The 19,357-nt window shown below is 50.2% G+C and overlaps 1 protein-coding gene and 1 pseudogene across 2 annotated transcripts in view; one reads left to right on the top strand and one right to left on the bottom strand.

The window, feature by feature from the left end:
• LOC147121246 (glycine N-acyltransferase-like protein 3) overlaps positions 1 to 16,614 on the bottom strand; it is a 31,232-nt pseudogene extending 14,618 nt beyond the window's left edge.
• A 1,608-nt stretch (positions 16,615 to 18,222) lies between these two features.
• LOC147121245 (protein transport protein Sec23A) overlaps positions 18,223 to 19,357 on the top strand; it is a 56,272-nt gene continuing 55,137 nt past the window's right edge. The window contains exon 1 of one of the 2 annotated variants that reach the window (XM_085981459.1): positions 18,223 to 18,362. The gene's annotated coding sequence lies outside the window, so the exon portion shown is untranslated. The remainder of the gene's footprint in view (positions 18,363 to 19,357) is intronic. The other variant, XM_085981461.1, reaches the window with a different exon arrangement.

Here is a 19,357-nt window from a genome sequence, read left to right as displayed (position 1 = left end):
TTTCTGTATCCTTTTTGATATTGTCACATTACACCATTCCTACAAAAAATGTCTCACTTAAATCTGTAGGGAGTTTGCAAAATTCCCCCACCTCGCCTGCTTTCCGAATCAAACAAAGTTGGCCACTTTTTAAACGTACAAAATGGAGTTCTGGGACACGTGACCAGAAAGCTGCTGGAAGCGAGTCATTTTTCTCCCCAGCAACAAGACTGGAGACAGGGCCTGGAATTCCACAGTCCCTATGTGGATTCCAGGCCAGACATGGAATTGAATATGTAATAGCAAGTCGCCAGTAGGCCGGTAAGAACAATGAACCTGGTTGCACTGCAATCAGGGTTAAGCTAGTTAAAACCATCATCGGGCCCATCCTAACAGATCCAATCATATCAGAAACCGTTTTAGAGGACTAGGCACCAGAGACACCATTGTGTGACTGAAACCAAAAACAATGAGGGCCGGTGATAAGGCCGTTAGTGGGAAATTGGCCGTTTTGCAGCCATTTACAGTTAACGAAGTAACCTGGGACACCTCTCGATCTGGGGGAGGCAAGGCAGATCGAGAGAGTATAACTTTTTAGTAAGCAGACAGAAAGAGCAGTTCGAGACACTTCGACTTGGAACACACTTCGGGAGAGACAGCTTCTACACTTCACTTCGATTTCATCCTGGGACTTCGCTGCAAAAGGGAAACTTCAAGGACTCTACTGGGAGAAGCAGTCTCCAAGACGGGGAAGGCTATGCGCAGCAGCCCATGCTTTGGTAAGCAGGCGAAGCTCCCGGTCCGTACTGCCTCCCGATTTAAACCTGACTGTTCCCCCCCACCCCCGTGCCCACCACCTCAGGCAGGGATTCAGAGTGGAACCAGGAAGACACGGGACAGAGTGCACCATCCTGGTACGGACCGGAGCCCAGAGCGGGCCTCACTAAACGGCGCAGCCCGACCCAGGAGGGAAGCCTTTTTGCCCAGCCAAGGAGGAAGATCCACTACCTGACTGACGGGAGAGTGTGTGGCCAGTGCACACTGAACTTTACCAGGCCAGACCAACTAAAGCTGCAGTCCCAGGACAACCTAAAGGCCTTTGTTCCAATGCGTTGGGTGAGCATGAGAGTCTGACCCCCCTTTAGTTCGACCTAGGTTAGGGATATTGTAGGAGGTGGGGATAAGGCTAAGGGGAGTGTTAATGTGTGATACCCCTCGATGTGTCGTACTCCTTCCCGCACTCGTGTGCCCTCTGTTTTGAATATATAATATTCCTTTTTTTTTCTTTTTAAAGTGTATAGAGCTGTAGCCTTGGTTTAGTATCGTTGAACCAATTAATTTCTCTGCTTGCTTGTTTTGTTTTATTTTTCTCTCAATAAAACCGTTATTATTTTAACCTTTCACCTGCTTGTCTGTCTCGAGCTTGTTATTCTGCGCATCAGCTGCCTGGTAGGATCCCAGTGTCAGAACTAAGTGGGAGTGTGGGGATGCCTCGAAAACGTCCACTGGGTCAGGCCCGGGCCAAACCGACCACCCAACCAACAACCCCTACAAAATGGCGACCGCGGCAGGACACTGGGCGCAGGCCTCTGGTGTTGTAGATGGCGAGTCGAATGAGACAAGCTTGATGGACGAGAGAATCTCGGACTATGTGTTCAGGAAGATGACTCTCACTAAGAAGTGGATCACCGCTCTGCTGAAGGCTGGCCGTCCGGTGGACGCCGCAGCTCAGTGGACGCAGGGGAGGGAACACAAGAGATCTCTTGAAAAGGCTGTGTGGCTGTGCTGCTACAAAAAGCAGGTACAGCTCCTGGATGGGCTCGTCGCAGCCCAGGCAGCCAGGCTAAAGGAGCTGGAACTGGAATTCCAGGAGAAGGCTCAGGCAGGAGAGAAGTTAGTTGTGGTGCTGCAGGCTCTCGCACAGGAGAGGGTGCAGCTCTTAGGGGATTATAATTCCCAGTTGGAATACCTGCGGTGTCAAGTCACCGAGGCCAAGGGGAATGAGTTTAGGCTGCGGGACAAAAGTGCCTGCTTGGTAAAGGAAGTAAAAGAACAGGAGGAGAAAGTCAGGGAAGTGATGGCAGCCTATAAGCTGGCCAGTGAACAGGGGTTCGGGGAAGCTGACCACAGCCCCTGTCAGGAGAAGATAGAGAGTCTTAGCCGAGCCCTCCGGAAGGCCAAGGGCATGGTATGCCTGATGAATCCGAAGGTGGGTCAGGCGGATTTTCTGGGGAACGAGGGTAGGACCATTTCACCATCCCAAGTGGTACCTAGGGAAGCAATAGAGGAAAGGGAGGAATCCGCGCGTCCACCACCCACTATTCCGAGTTTCGGGGAAGTGTGGCACCAAGGGGAGGTGAAGGCGGAGGTGGTCCAAGCCCCGGCTAGGACGGGAGCGGGGCCCATGTGCCCGGCCCGGCAGCTGAGGTTAGGTCCGCCCGCCGAAGGGGACAGGGAAGGGCCTCTCCAGAACCAGTTTGTGGTCCCTTTTAATACCCAACAGCTTAGGAGTATGGTGAGCCATATTCCAAAGCTCTCCCACAAGGGAGATCCCTCGGTTCATTTTAGGGAGGTAAAGCAGGCAGCCAGCGTCAACGACTGTGATGACGCTGAGCAGGCCAAAATGCTGCTATTTTCCCTAGAAAGCAGCCTCCTCCAGTCCCTCTCTGACGGGGATAAAAGAGGTTAGAGTGGGTACGAGGAGCTCAAGGACGCAGTCTTAGAGGCATTGGGCATGGATGAGGGTAGTCCGTTCTCCCGTGTGGAGAAAACGGTCCAATTGGTGGAAGAGACTCCGCAAGCTTTCGCAGACCGGCTGTGGCCGGTGTACCGGAGAGCTTGCCCAGGGACACCCAACCGGGCATTCCTGAACGGAGATCTCCTGACACATTGGCTCCGTTGCTTGGTGGCGAACAGCCTGCCGCAAGTTAGAGCAAAAGTGGAAGTTTGGTTCGACCCCAAGGACCCCGGGGCCACAGAAGCCAGGGTGATCCGGCAGCTCACCCTAGCCTACAAGAACGGTCGGGCAGCCGAAGCGCTCCCAGCGAAAGGGAAGCTGCATGAGGCAAAACCCGGGCCGGGTAGGAAGGAGTGGCGCCAGGAAGGGACTACCCCAACACACCCCAAACTTAATTGTTACGGGTGTGGTAAAGATGGCCACTGGCGGAAGGAGTGTAGAAACCCTTGGAAAGAGACCAGGGGGAAGGTGCCCACTGCCCCAGCCCAACCGGCGGGGGCAGGACCCAGCCAGGTCGAGATAATACTGGACGCTGTATGGTCCGTATTGTCTGGCCAGGGGAAGGTAGCAATGGCCACCGGCGCTCTTACTCCGGCAGCCCCAGCCAATTCCCAACCCTGACTAGCAAGAACGCAACTGGTCCACCTGTGCTCTGTCCGCTATGACGAGTGGGGGAGACCCCTCGTGGAGATGGAGGTGGAGAGGCTGAAGGGGACCTATCTGCTGGATACGGGAGCATCAAGCACCGTAATCTATGCAGATAACCCCGCCGCCTCGCCCCTCTCCAACGGGGTCCCCTACAGTCTATCGGGATTTACAGGGAAGGAACAGGCTGGGTCGGTGTCCATCCCGCTTTCCATCAAGTTGGGACCACTCCACACCACATGGAAGTGCATCCTGATGAGGTGGGAGGTGGAGGGTGGAAGGGGAGTCCTGGGGGCCGACTTCATTGTAGGTCACGGGATTCTGGTGGATCTAAGGAACCACTGCTTGTGGGGAGCAGGTGGAATAAAGGATGGTGAGGTAGTAGTGATCCCGGGAAAGGAAGGGAAGGGGACTCTCTGCACCATGAAGCCAAAGGGAGGCTACGACCTCGGGCTTATGGTCAGTGGTGTCCCCGAGGAGTTTCGGGCATTCGTGAAGGCGCACCTGGCCACGTTTGCCACTCACCAGCACGACTGCGGTAGGGTCACGGGGTTTGAGGTCACGGTAGACGGGGATCCCATAGCCAGACCACAGAAACAGTATAATTTCCCAAGGGAAGCTGAGCCAGACATGGAAGCAGCCATGTCCTCCCTAGTGCAGCAGGGAGTTCTGAGACCTATAGCAACCCACGTGAACTCTCCATTGTGGCCGGTGAGGAAACCGGACGGTTCCTGGAGAGCCACGGTGGACTATCGGGTCCTCAATAGTAACATTCCTGCCTGCGCCCCCACCATGGCAGCAGTCACTGACCTAATTGGGAGTATCCCAGCATCCGTGACCATGTTCACGGTACTGGATATTTCAAACGGGTTTTGGTCCATCCCTGTACGGAGGGAGGACCAGTACAAGTTTGCCTTTACGTTTAGGGGGCAACAGTACACTTGGAACTGCTTGCCACAGGGCTTTCACAACAGCCCCAGCATCTTCCATCAGTGCATGGCAGGTAGCATCAAGGAGTTTAGCCAGCCCAGACAACTAGTCCAATATGTGGATGACCTACTCCTCTTCACCGATTCAAAGGAGGAGCATGGCCCACTATTGGCCGAGTTGCTGGAGCTGTTAGGGCAGAAGGGGTTTAAAGTTAACCCCAAGAAAGCGCAGATCGGTCGGCAGGAGGTAAAATTCCTGGGCCTGACCGTGCGCGCTGGAGAAAGGGCCATAGATAAGGCGGTGCAAGAGCTACCGATCCCAAAAACAGTATCGGGTGTGAGGTCGTTTCTAGGACTGACCGGTTACTGTCGAGATTTTATTGAGGACTATGCAGCCTCGGCAGCTCCTCTGCTCCGACTCCTGCACAAGGGAGTGGAGTGGCATTGGGATGAGGAGTGCCAGGCAGCGTTTGTCGGGCTCAAAGAGAATCTGCAGACCGCACCAGCCCTGGGAGCCATAGATGAGGGAAAGGAGTTTTTTCTGGAGGTAGCAGCCAGCGGGGACAGCCTGAGCTCAGTGCTGCTTCAAGAGCGGCATGGCCGGCTGCGGCCCGTGGTATACTCCTCCAGGGTGCTCACTGATGTTGAGAGGAGCTACTCCAATTGCGAGAGGCATCTGTTAGCCACGCATTGGGCTGTGAAGAGGTCCCTAATCTTCACAGGCACCTCTCCCATCACCCTCCTCACGCATCACACGCCGACTCAGATGCTACTGGATGGGAGAATTAAGGATGGGACAGTGAGCAGTGCCCGCATTGCTCGCTGGACCTTGCTCCTCTCCCAGATGGATCTGAGGGTGAAGGGTCTCTGCGAACCAAAGCTCGCGGCCAATTTGGTCTACCCGGGAACAGCCCATCAGTGTTCCGTAGAAGGGGTTTGGGAGGTGAACATAGGTTTACGGACCGGGATACATCCCACAGGCCGCGAAATCTATGTTGATGGTTCCAGCACGGTGTCCGCTGGCAAGCGTCTCACGGGATGTGGGATTTATGACCCTACGGCAAGCATTGCCCTGGCAATTAAACTCCCCAGCACCATGAGTGCCCAGCAGGCTGAACTGTCCGTGGTGGTGTATGTCGTTACACATCCCAAAATCTTCCCTACCCCCTACACGATTTGCTCGGACAGCATGTTCACGTGCAACTCGTGTACGGAATATTTGGCCATCTGGTCCCGCCGCGGATACACCTCCGCTGACGGGAGACCCCTCACAGTGAAGCCCTTGCTGGAAAAGATTCTGGCAGCCGTGGGGGAGGAAGGGGACGTGTTCATCCATAAAGTGAAAGCTCATTCCTCCACAGAACCCCGCAGTCAGGGTAACCAGCAGGCTGACCTGCTTGCCAAGGAGGGTGCCCGCACCGGCATTTTCTGGGATCCATTCGGGTCCGGACCTGTGGCAGCGGTCAGAGGTAGGGACGGGACACAAAGGAGGGTAGGGGTAGCATTAGCCCCAGACCTTAAGTCCGTCCAGGCTCAGGACCCAGCCCTGAAGGCTGTCCTCAGCGCAGTCATTGAGGGCAGGAGGGTAGAGGGGCCGTATGGGACAGCGACCCTCTCCGTTAAAGAGGGCATGCTGTTCAGGGGGGAGCAGTGGATTGTGCCGCAACAACACCGGAGGGAGTTCCTGCAACTGGCCCATGAGGGACCGGGAGCGGGACACCCCGGGCCTGAGGCCACCTGGCAGTGGGTGGAACAGGCGGGATGGTGGCCGGGACTCAGGGAGGACGTCCGCGAGTTCTGTGCAGACTGTCTCGTGTGCGCTGCAAACAACCCTGACCCCCGGAAAAGGAAGGTGCCCATCGGACACATCAGGCGGGTAGAGGGACCATGGCAGTCGATCCAGGTCGACTACATCGGGCCCCTGCCCACCGCCCAGGGAGGCTTTAAGTACTGCCTAGTCCTGGTGGATGTGTTCATCAAGTGGGTGGAAGCCTTCCCCTGTAGAAATGCCACGGCTCTGGGAACTGCAAGGATCCTAGTCCGAGAGGTGTTCTCGCGGTGGGGACTACCACAGTATGTGGAGTCCGACCAGGGGAGTCACTTCACCGGACAGGTGATGCAGACGGCCCTTATGCTGTTGGGCATTGAGGGAAAGTGGCATGTAGCTCACAATCCACAGTCATCCGGGATTGTGGAGCGCATGAACCGGACCCTCAAGGAACGGTTGAGAAAGGAGACGGTGGACTCGCCCCGCAAATGGGCCGAGATCCTGCCATTAGTGTTGATGGGGATCCGGGCCAGCCAGTCAAAAAGCATGGGGTACTCCCCATACGAGCTGATGACAGGCAGGGTCATGCGGACCCCCACCCATGTGTTAGCGCCGCTGCTTACGGAGGGGCAACTCCGGGAGGTGAATCGGGACAAGTTTGCCCGAACCCTCTATGAGCACCTGAAGCAGGTCCATGGGCAGGCAGCATCAGAGTAACCGATTGCTGCTGGAACCGAAAGGGCACCAAGAATGGGAAGTGGGAGACCAGGTCATGGTCAGGAATTATGCCAGAGTAGGAAGTTTGGAGCCTTTGTACATGGGGCCCTTTAGTGTGGTAGACAAAGCCAGCCCCATGGTGTACGCCATGAAAATGCCCCGGCGTACAAAGTGGTTTCATATCAACCAGTGCAAGCTGTTTAAGTCAAGCAGGGCTGGACAGCTGGCTGGTCAGGGGTTGGGGAATAGAAATCCCCAGCCCGATATGGGAACCAGGTCACAGACCGCAGTAGGTCTGGTGACGTGTCTGAAGGGAGGAGCCACCAGCGACTGGGGCGTTCCTCCACTTCTGTGGGATGTGGCTGAGGGGGAGGAACCCGAGAGCGGTGTCTCCAGCCTCAGCTCGGGTATAGAGGGGGAGGAACCCGAGGGCAGCGCCTCCGCTCTCAGTTCGGATGAGGAGGGGGGGGGAGACCGAGGAGAGTAGCCCCGCCCCTAGCTCAGGTGTAGGGAAGGAGGGACCTGAGGTCAGGAACCCCGCCCCGGACCCCGTCGTGGGAACAGGGGGCGGAGACCTGCGGGTCGCAGCAGTAGGCTGCAGCGGGACGTTTGTCCCAACGGTAGGAGGGGGGGATGGATGCAAGGGAGCGGCGGCCCGAGTCAGGGGACCACCGGCCAGGAAAGCTCCACCCGCCCTCAGGAGGTCTTCCCGCACACCCCAGCCCAAGAAGACGTGGTCACCTGTCTTCCATTTGCCCAGAGCCGTCCCGAAGATTAGGAAAGCTGAGGACAGGGGTCCCCAGCGGCCGGCCACAGACTGCAAAGGGACCATAGGTAGGGACACCGCGGGCCCGCCGGAAGCAATGGCAAGCCGGGGCCCTACCAGGGACTGACTTAGCCGTCCGGAGACGGGCGGCGGATGTATATAGTATATTATAAGTTAAGTTAGGTTTATAAGTTTAGTGGTTAAGTAAGTCTTGTTGCTCACAGTGTATGTGTTTGGGTTCGAGGTCGAGGGACCCAACCACCGCTTAACCCAGGCCAGAGCATCTCCGGAGAGACCTGGCTGCATGTTCCTTTTTGTTTTACAGAGAGGCGTTCGCGCATGGCAGCTGGCCATCCTGCTCGCCCTAATCGAGGGGAGCAGAGGACTCCGGGGAGACGTAGAAGACTCCCACGTTTTTGGGTGCTCCGGACCGAGAGCTCCGGTAGTCACTGCAGGGAGCTGTGAGAGAGGCTCTGAGGGACCCGCCACCTACACCCACCAGGGGCGCTGGCCCAGATGGGTCGGGTCCAATTCCACCCGGTATTCTGACCAGCCCGATTTCACCTACGGCGAGGCATCCCTAGTGTGTCCCACGGTGGAAATAGTGGCTGCGCGTGTGGGAGTCATCGTTGGCAAGAAGGTCTGCCTGACCTGCACCGGAAGGATCCCGGCCGCGCGATGGTGGTGGATCCGCAAGTTAAAGAATGACTTAAAAGACGCTTCATCCACGTGGGTGCGAATGGACAATGACACCCACCGAACTGTCACTGCTACGGCAGAAAGGACAAGTGTCTGTTGGGACAAATGGTGGGAATCCGAGCAAGGGATTTATGTGTGTATGTGGGGATCGAAGGAGGCCTGCCCCGCAGGAATCTCAGTTGTCTTCTCTGCCGCCTGGCAGGACCAAGGGAAGGGGATAAGGTGGGGCTCCCACATACGTTCATGCGTGGTTTTTCAAGGGGCAGCCCCAGTTAAAGCCACGGAACTGGTGGCGCGCACCCGCTAGCCGTTACCCACCAATCCACCTAATAGGACACCTCGGGAAGGGTGCCCTACCACCACTAAGGGACCTGGGAATGGACTGGTACTAGTGCCTACCGATCAGGTGCTGTACCAGGGGGTACACTACACGGTGGCCTCGGTGATCTTAAATCTCACCGAGGTACGTCTACCCGAGTGGTGCCCCAAGGAAACAGAACAGTTATACCAGGCCCTCTTAAAGGACATGTTCGGGAGGTTTTACGAATTTGATTTTTCTAGTGGGGATAGGACTGAACTCTACACTACACCACGCGAGTTTTTGGGTGACACGGGGAGACAGAGAAAGGGTATTTTGGGTGATACTTTCACCGCGTTTAATACTGGGACTTCTGTCATCAACTCTTTAGATGACATTGAGTTACAGACCCAGATAAATGAGCTGAAAACACAGCTAAAGAGGATTCTCATGGATGAGAACAAAGTAGTGAGCTCGGAGTTGCATGAGGACCAGGCTATGACGGTCCATTTGAAGGAAATCATAGCAGAGTTGGAAAAGCATGCGAAAACGGTAAATGTTCTCATACGGGAGGACAGGAATGCGTCTGACCAAGCAGCGCAGAGCGCGGTGTGCGTACTGTACGGGGCATGGTTACTGGGCGAGGGCCGCAGTAATCTGGAGGACCTGAAACAGGGTTTGGTCCCCTCCTGGATCAGTAACAAACACCTCGCCGCCCTCCACCCTTATGAAAACGCATTGAGCCCGTGCCAACTCCGGCTAGCCTCCGAGACTTATCCAGTTCCCGTGAACTGTGGTCGGTCTAACCACACAGTCATGGGGGTGGTTGTTAGGATGCCGGTCATGGGTAGGACAGCCCGACCCGCACCGGTGTACAGGGTGGAGAATATTGGAGTGATCCAAGGGGGTGCGCACATTCATTTCACCGCGGTCCCGCCTTACGTCATCAAGTGGGAGCACGAAATGACAGGCACGGACCTTTCAGGGTGCCGGAGCCAGGGAGCACACATAATCCTGTATCCCCAACACTTGAATGCCTTTTTAAGACCGCAGTGTGGGTTCAGAGCTGCTGGCGCGAAGCCTATAAATTGCACCATGGAGGCGATGGCACAAGACCACGTTCCCCCCCAGGTGGCATATATAGGAGGTGGGACCTACTGTGTCACCACCGGCGCGTCCCACTACCGGCACAGACAGCACAGCTGGTGTGCGGTGAGTGATAGCAGTTTCTGTTTCAAACCCGAGGCAGAAGTTCAAGTGGCCCAGGAACGAATTGTCCCCATCCCGGAGCCCTCCACCGTTCACCTCACTGTTAAAGAGAATGTAACCAACTTGTTACAGTATGTAGCACACTTCGGCTACGAGATTCCCCCTCTCCCTGAACACCTCACAAAGCTACTGAAGGCCGTAGTGGTTTCCCAAAAACACTTTTACACCTTAGAGCAAAAGACGATAGATATAGGGTCCAACATTTTGGATATAGTGGTTCCACCGTGGTGGGACATTTTTGAGAGTATAGAGGTCCCCTCGTGGATCCGTCTGGCCGCCCACATCCTGGTGGTGTGTCAGATAGGGATCGTACTGTACCTAGTCTGCGTGCAGTGTAGAGGGAGGGGTCGGTTGACACAGTTCCACAACCAAAGAACTTGGCAGGAACACTACGTGGGAATCAACGGGGATTCGTCTGTGTAAACCCTCCCAAGGGACTCTCCGTACTATGAGAATTCTTGCGGCGCGGTTGTTAATAAAGATTGTGAATGATGAATGTACCCAACTGAGCAGGGACGTCAGAGCCCCTCCATGTTTGGATGTAAGTAATGTAATGTACTTGGTTGATTTTTCCTTTTCTAGCTGCTTGTGTACACCACGGTCTCGCGTTATGGGAAGTGCGATGTATCGCGGGTCTCTGTAGAGGGGAGAGATTAATCTAAGGGGAAGGTTGACTAAGGAGGGCCAGAATTATGATACGTAATGGAATTTTCAAGAAAAATTATTATGTATCACAGGGGGGTGTAGGGAGTTTGCAAAATTCCCCCACCTCGCCTGCTTTCCGAATCAAACAAAGTTGGCCACTTTTTAAACGTACAAAATGGAGTTCTGGGACACGTGACCAGAAAGCTGCTGGAAGCAAGTCATTTTTCTCCCCAGCAACAAGACTGGAGACAGGGCCTGGAATTCCACAGTCCCTATGTGGATTCCAGGCCAGACATGGAATTGAATATGTAATAGCAAGTCGCCAGTAGGCCGGTAAGAACAATGAACCTGGTTGCACTGCAATCAGGGTTAAGCTAGTTAAAACCATCATCGGGCCCATCCTAACAGATCCAATCATATCAGAAACCGTTTTAGAGGACTAGGCACCAGAGACACCATTGTGTGACTGAAACCAAAAACAATGAGGGCCGGTGATAAGGCCGTTAGTGGGAAATTGGCCGTTTTGCAGCCATTTACAGTTAACGAAGTAACCTGGGACACCTCTCGATCTGGGGGAGGCAAGGCAGATCGAGAGAGTATAACTGTTTTTAGTAAGCAGGCAGAAAGAGCAGTTCGAGACACTTCGACTTGGAACACACTTCGGGAGAGACAGCTTCTACACTTCACTTCGATTTCATCCTGGGACTTCGCTGCAAAAGGGAAACTTCAAGGACTCTACTGGGAGAAGCAGTCTCCAAGGCGGGGAAGGCTATGCGCAGCAGCCCATGCTGTGGTAAGCAGGCGAAGCTCCCGGTCCGTACTGCCTCCCGATTTAAACCTGACTGTTCCCCCCCGCCCGTGCCCACCACCTTAGGCAGGGATTCAGAGTGGAAGCAGGAAGACACGGGACGGCGTGTACCATCCCGGTACGGACCGGAGCCCAGAGCGGGCCTCGCTAAGCGGCGCAGCCCGACCCAGGAGGGAAGCCTTTTCGCCCAGCCAAGGAGGAAAATCCACTACCTGACTGACGGGAGAGTGTGTGGCCAGTGCACACTGAACTTTACCAGGCCAGACCGACTAAAGCTGCAGTCCCAGGACAACCTAAAGGCCTTTGTTCCAATGCGTTGGGTGAGCATGAGAGTCTGACTCCCCCCTTTAGTTCGACCTAGGTTAGGGATATTGTAGGAGGTGGGAATAAGGCTAAGGGGAGTGTTAATGTGTGATACCCCTCGATGTGTCGTACTCCTTCCCGCACTCGCGTGCCCTCTGTTTTGAATATATAGTATTACTTTTTTTTTCTTTTTAAAGTGTATAGAGCTGTAGCCTTGGTTTAGTATCGTTGAACCAATTAATTTCTCTGCTTGCTTGTTTTGTTTTATTTTTCTCTCAATAAAACCGTTATTATTTTAACCTTTCACCTGCTTGTCTGTCTCGAGCTTGTTATTCTGCGCATCAGCTGCCTGGTAGGATCCCAGTGTTAGAACTAAGTGGGAGTGTGGGGACGCCTCGAAAACGTCCACTGGGTCAGGCCCGGGCCAAACCGACCACCCAACCAACAACTCCTACAAATCAGTGTCCTCAATTACATTAACTCGTTGCCCTTTCTTAGTTTTTACTTTTGAAAAGCATTGTTTGGCAAAGTGATTCTTTCCATTACACTTTGTGCACATTTTTCCTAACGCTGGGCATTGTCTTAACTGGTGTTTGTAACCACAGCATTTACAATTAAAAATTTCATCCTCCGATTGCTTTTCATTTCTGTTCTGCCCACGTTTCTTCTCCTTGTAGGACACAGCACTGACAGCAGCATTATCACTCATTGCAATTGCATCATTATTGATTTCACTGAAAGTCGTCGCGTGCTTTCGAACTAGCTCGCTGGCTTGGCATATTTTCACTGCATTTTCCAAATTTAGTTCGGTTTCTCTCAACAGACGTTCCCTGACTTTTTTTATCATGAATACCAAACACAATCTGGTCATGAATCATGGATGATTTCAGCTCAGAGAAATTACATGTTTGTGCTTTCAGTTTCAGATCAGTTATAAAGCTATCAAAAGTCTCATTTTGTTGCTGTGTCCGAGAACGGAAGATGTATCTTTCATAGGTCTCATTCTTTTTGGGAGAGCAATGTGCATCAAATTTTTTTAGCACATCTTCTAATTTTTCTCTGTTCTCCTCTGGATTAAATACAAATGTATTAAATACCTCTATCGCCTGTGGGCCTGCAATCGTAAGCAGCAACGCTATCTTCCTTGCGTCTGGCTTCGTACCGAATCCGATGGCTGCAATGTAGAGTTCGAATTGTTGTTTAAGAGTCTGCCAATTGTAGTCGATGTTTCCTGTGAGTTTCAAACGCTCTGGTGGCTACAAATTCTCCATGTCACTTTTCATAATTTTCAGCAGATCTTCACCATCCTGGTACCATCTTATGTTCATTAATAAATAGACATTCTTATTATGAACACAGCTAGCTTTTGCTAGTTACTTTATTGAGCACATGTGGACTAGGTACAGTATCTGTAGAGGCTTCCATCTTGACTGCTGCCTTGTGGGTAGCCTAGTGCCTCATGGGTAATGTAGTCTTAATATACATACAGCTATATACAGCTCTACGGCTCCACCTAGTGTCCACTATAGAATGACATTGATCATTACACCTGCAAGTTGATGTATCCCTTTAAATAGCGCTGGTGGGAGGTCCCTCGTGCAGCTGAATGCATGCGTGTTTAGGAGAGGGCGTTGATTGGAATGGCGCATACTAAATGGCAGTTCGTGCGTCAAATCAGCCTTGCATGCTGACTGACGTTACGATCAGCCTACTCTGCATACTGCTGGCACGCACATCCCCACCCACGCTATCGCCCTCACCAAGATGGCGACAAGTGCGGGCCACGCCAGAAGCGAAGCGGCCGCCATTTTTTTCTCTAAACCGGCCTTAACTGCTGACGCTAAGGTGCCGAACTTCATGGAGCTGGTAATCACGAATGTTAAAGGAGCATTGTCCTAGTGAAATTATGCAACAAATCTGTTGATTGGGAAGCGAGAGAAGCAGTGTGTCACTTTCATTACAATGACACTGCACACAACTGAAGTGATAATTCATTGCAAAATGGTTTGCCTCATAGGTGTTGCATGCTTGTGAACAAATCTCATATGTATATTTGCCAAACATTTTTGTGAAGCTGATGCCCCTTTAAAAATGTAGTACTTCACTTTGTTCTGTAATCCTGAGTGGTATGGAATCTGTTCAGAAGCTAAGTGTGCTCACCTTTCTTTCCGATCGATACGTTACACTGCTGAAGTCAGGAAATGAATCCACAGCAATATCGTAATCAAATAGTTTTCCTCTGTTGATACTTAGAATACAGCCATAAATTTAGAAAAGAAAACATTACTTACAGTTACAAGCTGTAGACAAAGAGGAAGATTTTAGCATAACATGAAACTAAGCAGAAAAGAGAAAGCATGCAGTGAGATAGCATCTAGCCATTCAACGGCATTCCTTCCACCAGCGGGCAAGGGAGGAAGGCAGGCTATTAAGGACGGGGGAGGAGGGTGATTGTTAATCAGAGCACATTAGTTGTCAGTGTCAGCACTGAGAGGTGATGTCACCAAAAAAAGACAAATCCCCCAAAACCAAATAGAACCTTTTCAAGAAGTTTCTTGTATATATTATAATTAAAATGGATGCAATTGAAGTGATTTCAAGGCTCTCATTTATATATTATCCCCCTTTATTCAATTACTGAGTTATAGTTACTCCCTAATATCTATTAATTTCAGCCTATTTTCAATAATATATTGCATTAGTAAAACTCAAATTAATAGCAAATTATTTGACTCTCAGTTTTATTTGCAATTTGTCATAGTTCCGTTTGACAGCAGTTTCAACCACATTAACAAACATAAGAACATAAGAAATAGGAGCAGGAATAGGCCACTTGGCCCCTCGAGCCTGCTCCGCCATTTAATGAGATCATGGCTGATCTTGGGCTCAAAGCCACTTCCCCGCCCGCTCCCCATAACCCTTCACTCCCTTATCTTGCAAAACTTTGTCTATCTCCACCTGAAATGTATTTAATGACCCAGCCTCCACGGCTCTCTGGGGCAGAGAATTCCACAGATTTACGACCCTCTGAGAGATGAAATTCCTCCTCATCTCAGTTCTAAAAGGGCGACCCTTTATTCTGAAACTATGCCCCCGAGTTCTAGATTTCCCCACGAGGGGAAACATCCTCTCTGCATCTACCTTGTCGAGCCCCCTCAGTATCTTATATGTTTCAATAAGATCACCTCTCATTCTTCTAAATTCCAATGAGTATAGGCCCAACCTGCTCAACCTTTCTTCATAAGTCAACACCCTCATCTCTGGAATTAACCTAGTGAATCATCTCTGAACTGCCTCCAATGCAAGTATATCCTTCCTTAAATAAAGAGACCAAAACTGTATGTACTCAAGGTGTGGTCTCACCAATACCCTGTACAGTTGTAACAGGACTTCCCTGCTTTTATATTCCAACCCCCTTGCAATAAAGGCCAAAATTCCATTTGCCTTTTTGATTACTTGCTGTACCTGCATGCTAACTTTTTGTGTTTCATGCACAAGGACCCCCAGGTCCCTCTGAACTGTAGCATTTCGTAATCTCTCTCCATTTAAATAATAATTTGCTTTTTTATTTTTCCTGCCAAAGTGGATAACCTTGCACTTTCCCACATTATACTCCATCTGCCAAATGTTTGCCCACTCACTTAGCCTGTCTATATCCCTTTGCATATTATTTGAGTCCTCTGCACAACTTGCTTTCCCATCCATCTTTGTATCATCCGCAAACTTGGCTACATTACACTTGGTCCCTTCATCCAAGTCATTAATGTAGATTGTAAATAGTTGAGGCCCTAGCACCGATCCCTGTGGCACCCCACTAGTTACTGTTTGCCAACCGGAAAATGACCCATTTATCCCGCCTCTCTGCTTTCTGTTAGTTAGCCAATTCTCTACCCATGCCAATACATTACCCCCCACTCCGTGAGCTCTTATCTTATGCAGTAACCTTTCATATGGCACCTTATCGAATGCCTTCTGGAAATCCAAATACACGACATCTACTGGTTCCCCTTTATCTACCCTGCTCGTTACATCCTCAAAGAACTCCAGCAAATTTGTTAAACATAATTTCCCTTTTATAAAACCATGCTGACTCTGCTTGACTGCATTATGATTTTCCAAATGCCCTGCTACTGCTTCCTTAATGAAGGACTCCAGCATTTTCCCGATGACAGATGTTAGGCTAACTGGTCTATAGTTTCCTGCTTTCTGTCTCCTTCCTTTCTTAAATAGATGTGTTACATTTGTGGTTTTCCAATCTGCTGGGACCTCTCCAGAGTCCAGGGAAATTTGGTTGCAACCAATGCATCCACTATCTCTGCAGCCACTTCTTTTAAGACCCTGGGATGCAGGCCATCTGATCCAGGGGACTTGTCGTGTTTTAGTCCCATTATTTTACCAAGTACTTTTTCCTTAGTAATTGTGATTGTCTTTAGTTCCCCCCTCCCTGTAGCCCCTTGATTATCCATTATTGGGATGTTGTTAGTGTCTTCTACCGTGAAGACAGATACAAAATATTTGTTCAGAGTCTCTGCCATTTCCCCGTTCCCCAGTCTCATTCTCTAAGGGACCAATGTTTACTTTAGCTGAATTAATTATTACCCCCAACTCTGTGAGCTTTTATCTTATGCAGTAACCTTTTATGTGGCACCTTATCGAATGCCTTCTGGAAACTATGGACCAGTTAGCCTAACATCTGTCGTTGGGAAAATGCTGGAGTCCTTCATTAAGGAAGCAGTAGCAGGGCATTTGGAAAATCATAATGCAGTCAAGCAGAGTCAGCATGATTTTATGAAAGGGAAAACTTAGGTGCCCCACAAACACAGTCACAATGTAGGAATGTACTAGACTGGAAAAGACCCTTTGGTCCAGCAGGCCAGCTCCAGAGTTTTAACAACAGTTTACTGCCTATTATTTCTCAATTGATTATCTTGTGAAATGCCAACTCCCTCTTAAAATTATTTGGAAATGTTTACCTGTACTGCTTGAGGCAAGTACTTTTGAAGATCTCTCTCTAAAATGGTCAGGTCCTGTGCAGTTTATAGCACTAACATCATGTTAAAATGATTACATTAACCAGAGTGTTAACAGTGATTACTATGACATAGAATTGATGCAAAAGCAAAATGGATGCTGGAAATCTGAAATAAAAACAAAATGCTGGAAACACTCAGCAGGTCAGCAGCATCTGTGGAGAGAGAAACAGAGTTAACGTTTCAAGTCTATGACCTTTCGTCAAAACTGATGCTGTTCTCAGTCTCAAACCACTGTTCTTGTTAATGCTAAAATTCTATTCATATTTTAGTTTCCTTTCTTCTAGTTTCAATTGGAATCAGTCATAATTGTGGCTATAATCACCTCACTGTTTGATTGATGGAATCTTTCACCTTCCTTGTAACCTTATATCAAATGTAAAGTTTTAAAGTTCCACAAATGCCCACTGCGTCAAATACACAAATGGGTAATTTGTTAAATAGCAATTAATATTTAACGACACAATGATTTGCTGGCATTACAACTTCCAATAAATGCAGCATAGGAACATTTAAAATAAGAAATATAACGATAAAAGTGCAATGAATAATCTAGAATGTGTCTGCGTGCACTTCCTTTCCATCAAACTTTACTTCTTATTGCCACATTGTTGCAACACTTTTGTATCAACTTTTTTCATTATAAATTCCACAGTTATAATGGAAATTGCCTACGGCATCATACTGTAATTGCTCCCACCCACCAGTGGGAATGCTGTGGCAGCTCAGTTTTGCATCTCCCAGCTCCTTGGCCTGTACTGCAGGGAAACACCCACACTGAAGATGCATTCACTCTACCTTTCTGTTTCGCAAATTGCAGCAGTAATGCCAACCCCATGTCTCATAAATCATGAGACAAACTCGTAAAAAGAAATCATGAGTTGCTATTTTTTGGTTTATAAACCTCATTAGTGGCTTTATTTAATCTGACAGGTTACAGCTCTTTAAGAAAGACTTGCATTTATATAGCGCCTTTCACAACTGACAAAGGGTTTAGACCTGAAACATTGACTCTATTTCTCTCTCCATGGATGTTGCCTGGCCTGCTGAGTTTTTCCAGCATTTTCTGTTGTTAAGCCTATATGGTCCCTGTTAATAGGTCGCGTTTATTTCTAACACCAGATTTCTGATTGGTCACCTTGGAGGTCCCAGCAGTTTCTCTGGAATGTGTAATTAGATCCTGCCTGCCTAAGTAATCAATGACTTTGCAAAGTGTAATTCAAACCATTCTGACTGCCAGGCTCCAGACAGAACAGAGCTCACATAGAACAGATAGGGATTATCCTTGCAGGTTAAAACCTCCCACATCCCTCACACAAGTTCCTGTGCTTCCCCCCCCCCAAAAGTTCCTAACCTTCTTCCCACCTCCTGAGTTTCTGACCTTTTCCTTCCCCAACAGGTTCTTGACCCTGACTGCCCCCGGTTTCTGACCTCTCCTCGTTAAAACCTACCTCTTTGACCAAGCTCTCTGCCCTAATTTCTCCTTATGTGGCTCGGTGTCAAATTTTGTTTTATAACACGCCTGTGAAGCGCCTTGGGACGTTTTACTACGTTAAAGGCGCTGTATAAATACAAGCTGTTGTTGTTGCTGTAGACGCTCCCCGCCGTTCCCGCACTTGCAGACGCTCCCTGGCCGTCAGTGACGTGGCGCCGCCTGGCCTGCTGCTGAGCTGTACTTCCTGTCAGTGACGTCAGTAAGGGTAGTGACGCGTGGACTCGAGAGCTGGATCCGGTGGCCGGAGGGAGAGTCGGTGCCCGGAACTGCTCAGGTACGTAAGCCCAGGGCCCCTCAACTTCCCGCGGTCCAGTTGAGGCGCGGCCGGCCGGCCGGCTCCGGCGATCCGCCTGAGCTGAGGCTCCAGCAGCGAGTGGTTCGCCGTGTGAGTGACCCTCAGGGCCGTCTCCAGGGCTCAGTGGTGTGGTCAGCGCCTCATTCATTGACGGGCTGGGAAGCACTCCACCGCTGAGCGGCCGCTCACTGGCCAACTCGGTCTGATGTCCAATAGTTTGAAGTGGGGAGGACAGTGGCGGTGGGTGTCGCTGATTTGGCTCCATTGGTTGAGAGACCAGATTGAGAGTTCTGCTGAGAAAACGGTTAGGGCTGGGATGGGATCGATCATCAACAGGCTTCTGGCTTGTTGACCATCTCCTGATTGGACATTCTGATGAAAGTAGATTTGGGCGGGTGTGTATGAATGTGAATAAAAGCTGTAGTTTGGAAATGTGAGACAAAAAACTATTCATTAAGTCGTAAACTGGATGATGCATCTCAAATATTAGTTCTATCTGCTTTCTGATCATTATCCATACAAAATTAATAATCTTCCATTTCTCATTCCTCTCATATCAGTAATTGCATGATGATGGTTTGTCCATAGTTGTTGATTCATAGTTAAGATTCATATCCATTTAACAACAACTTGCATTTATTTAAAGCCTTTAATGTAGTAAAACATCCCAAGGCACTTCACAGCAGTGTTACAATACAAAATTTGACAATGAGTCTCATAAGGTGATATTTGGAGAGGACTTGGTCAAAGAGGTAAGTTTAAGGAGTGACTTAAAAGAAGAGGGAGAAGTTTAGGGCGGGCATTTCAGAGCTTGGGGCCTAGATGGCTGAAGGCACAGCTGCCAATGGTGGAGCAAAGAAAATAAGGGGTGTACTGAGAGGCCAGAATTGGAGGAATGTTCAGTTCTCTGTGGGATGTAGGGCTGGAGGAGGTTAGAGATGGGGAGGGGTGAGGCCATGGAGGGATTTGAAAAC

The sequence above is a fragment of the Somniosus microcephalus genome, chromosome 3 (assembly GCF_052327205.1).
Source record: "Somniosus microcephalus isolate GS21.2 chromosome 3, FLI_Smic_1.0, whole genome shotgun sequence".
NCBI classification, from domain to species: domain Eukaryota; kingdom Metazoa; phylum Chordata; class Chondrichthyes; order Squaliformes; family Somniosidae; genus Somniosus; species Somniosus microcephalus.
The sequence above is the reverse complement of the archived record's forward strand: the minus strand, read 5'-3'. Positions and strand labels throughout refer to the sequence as shown.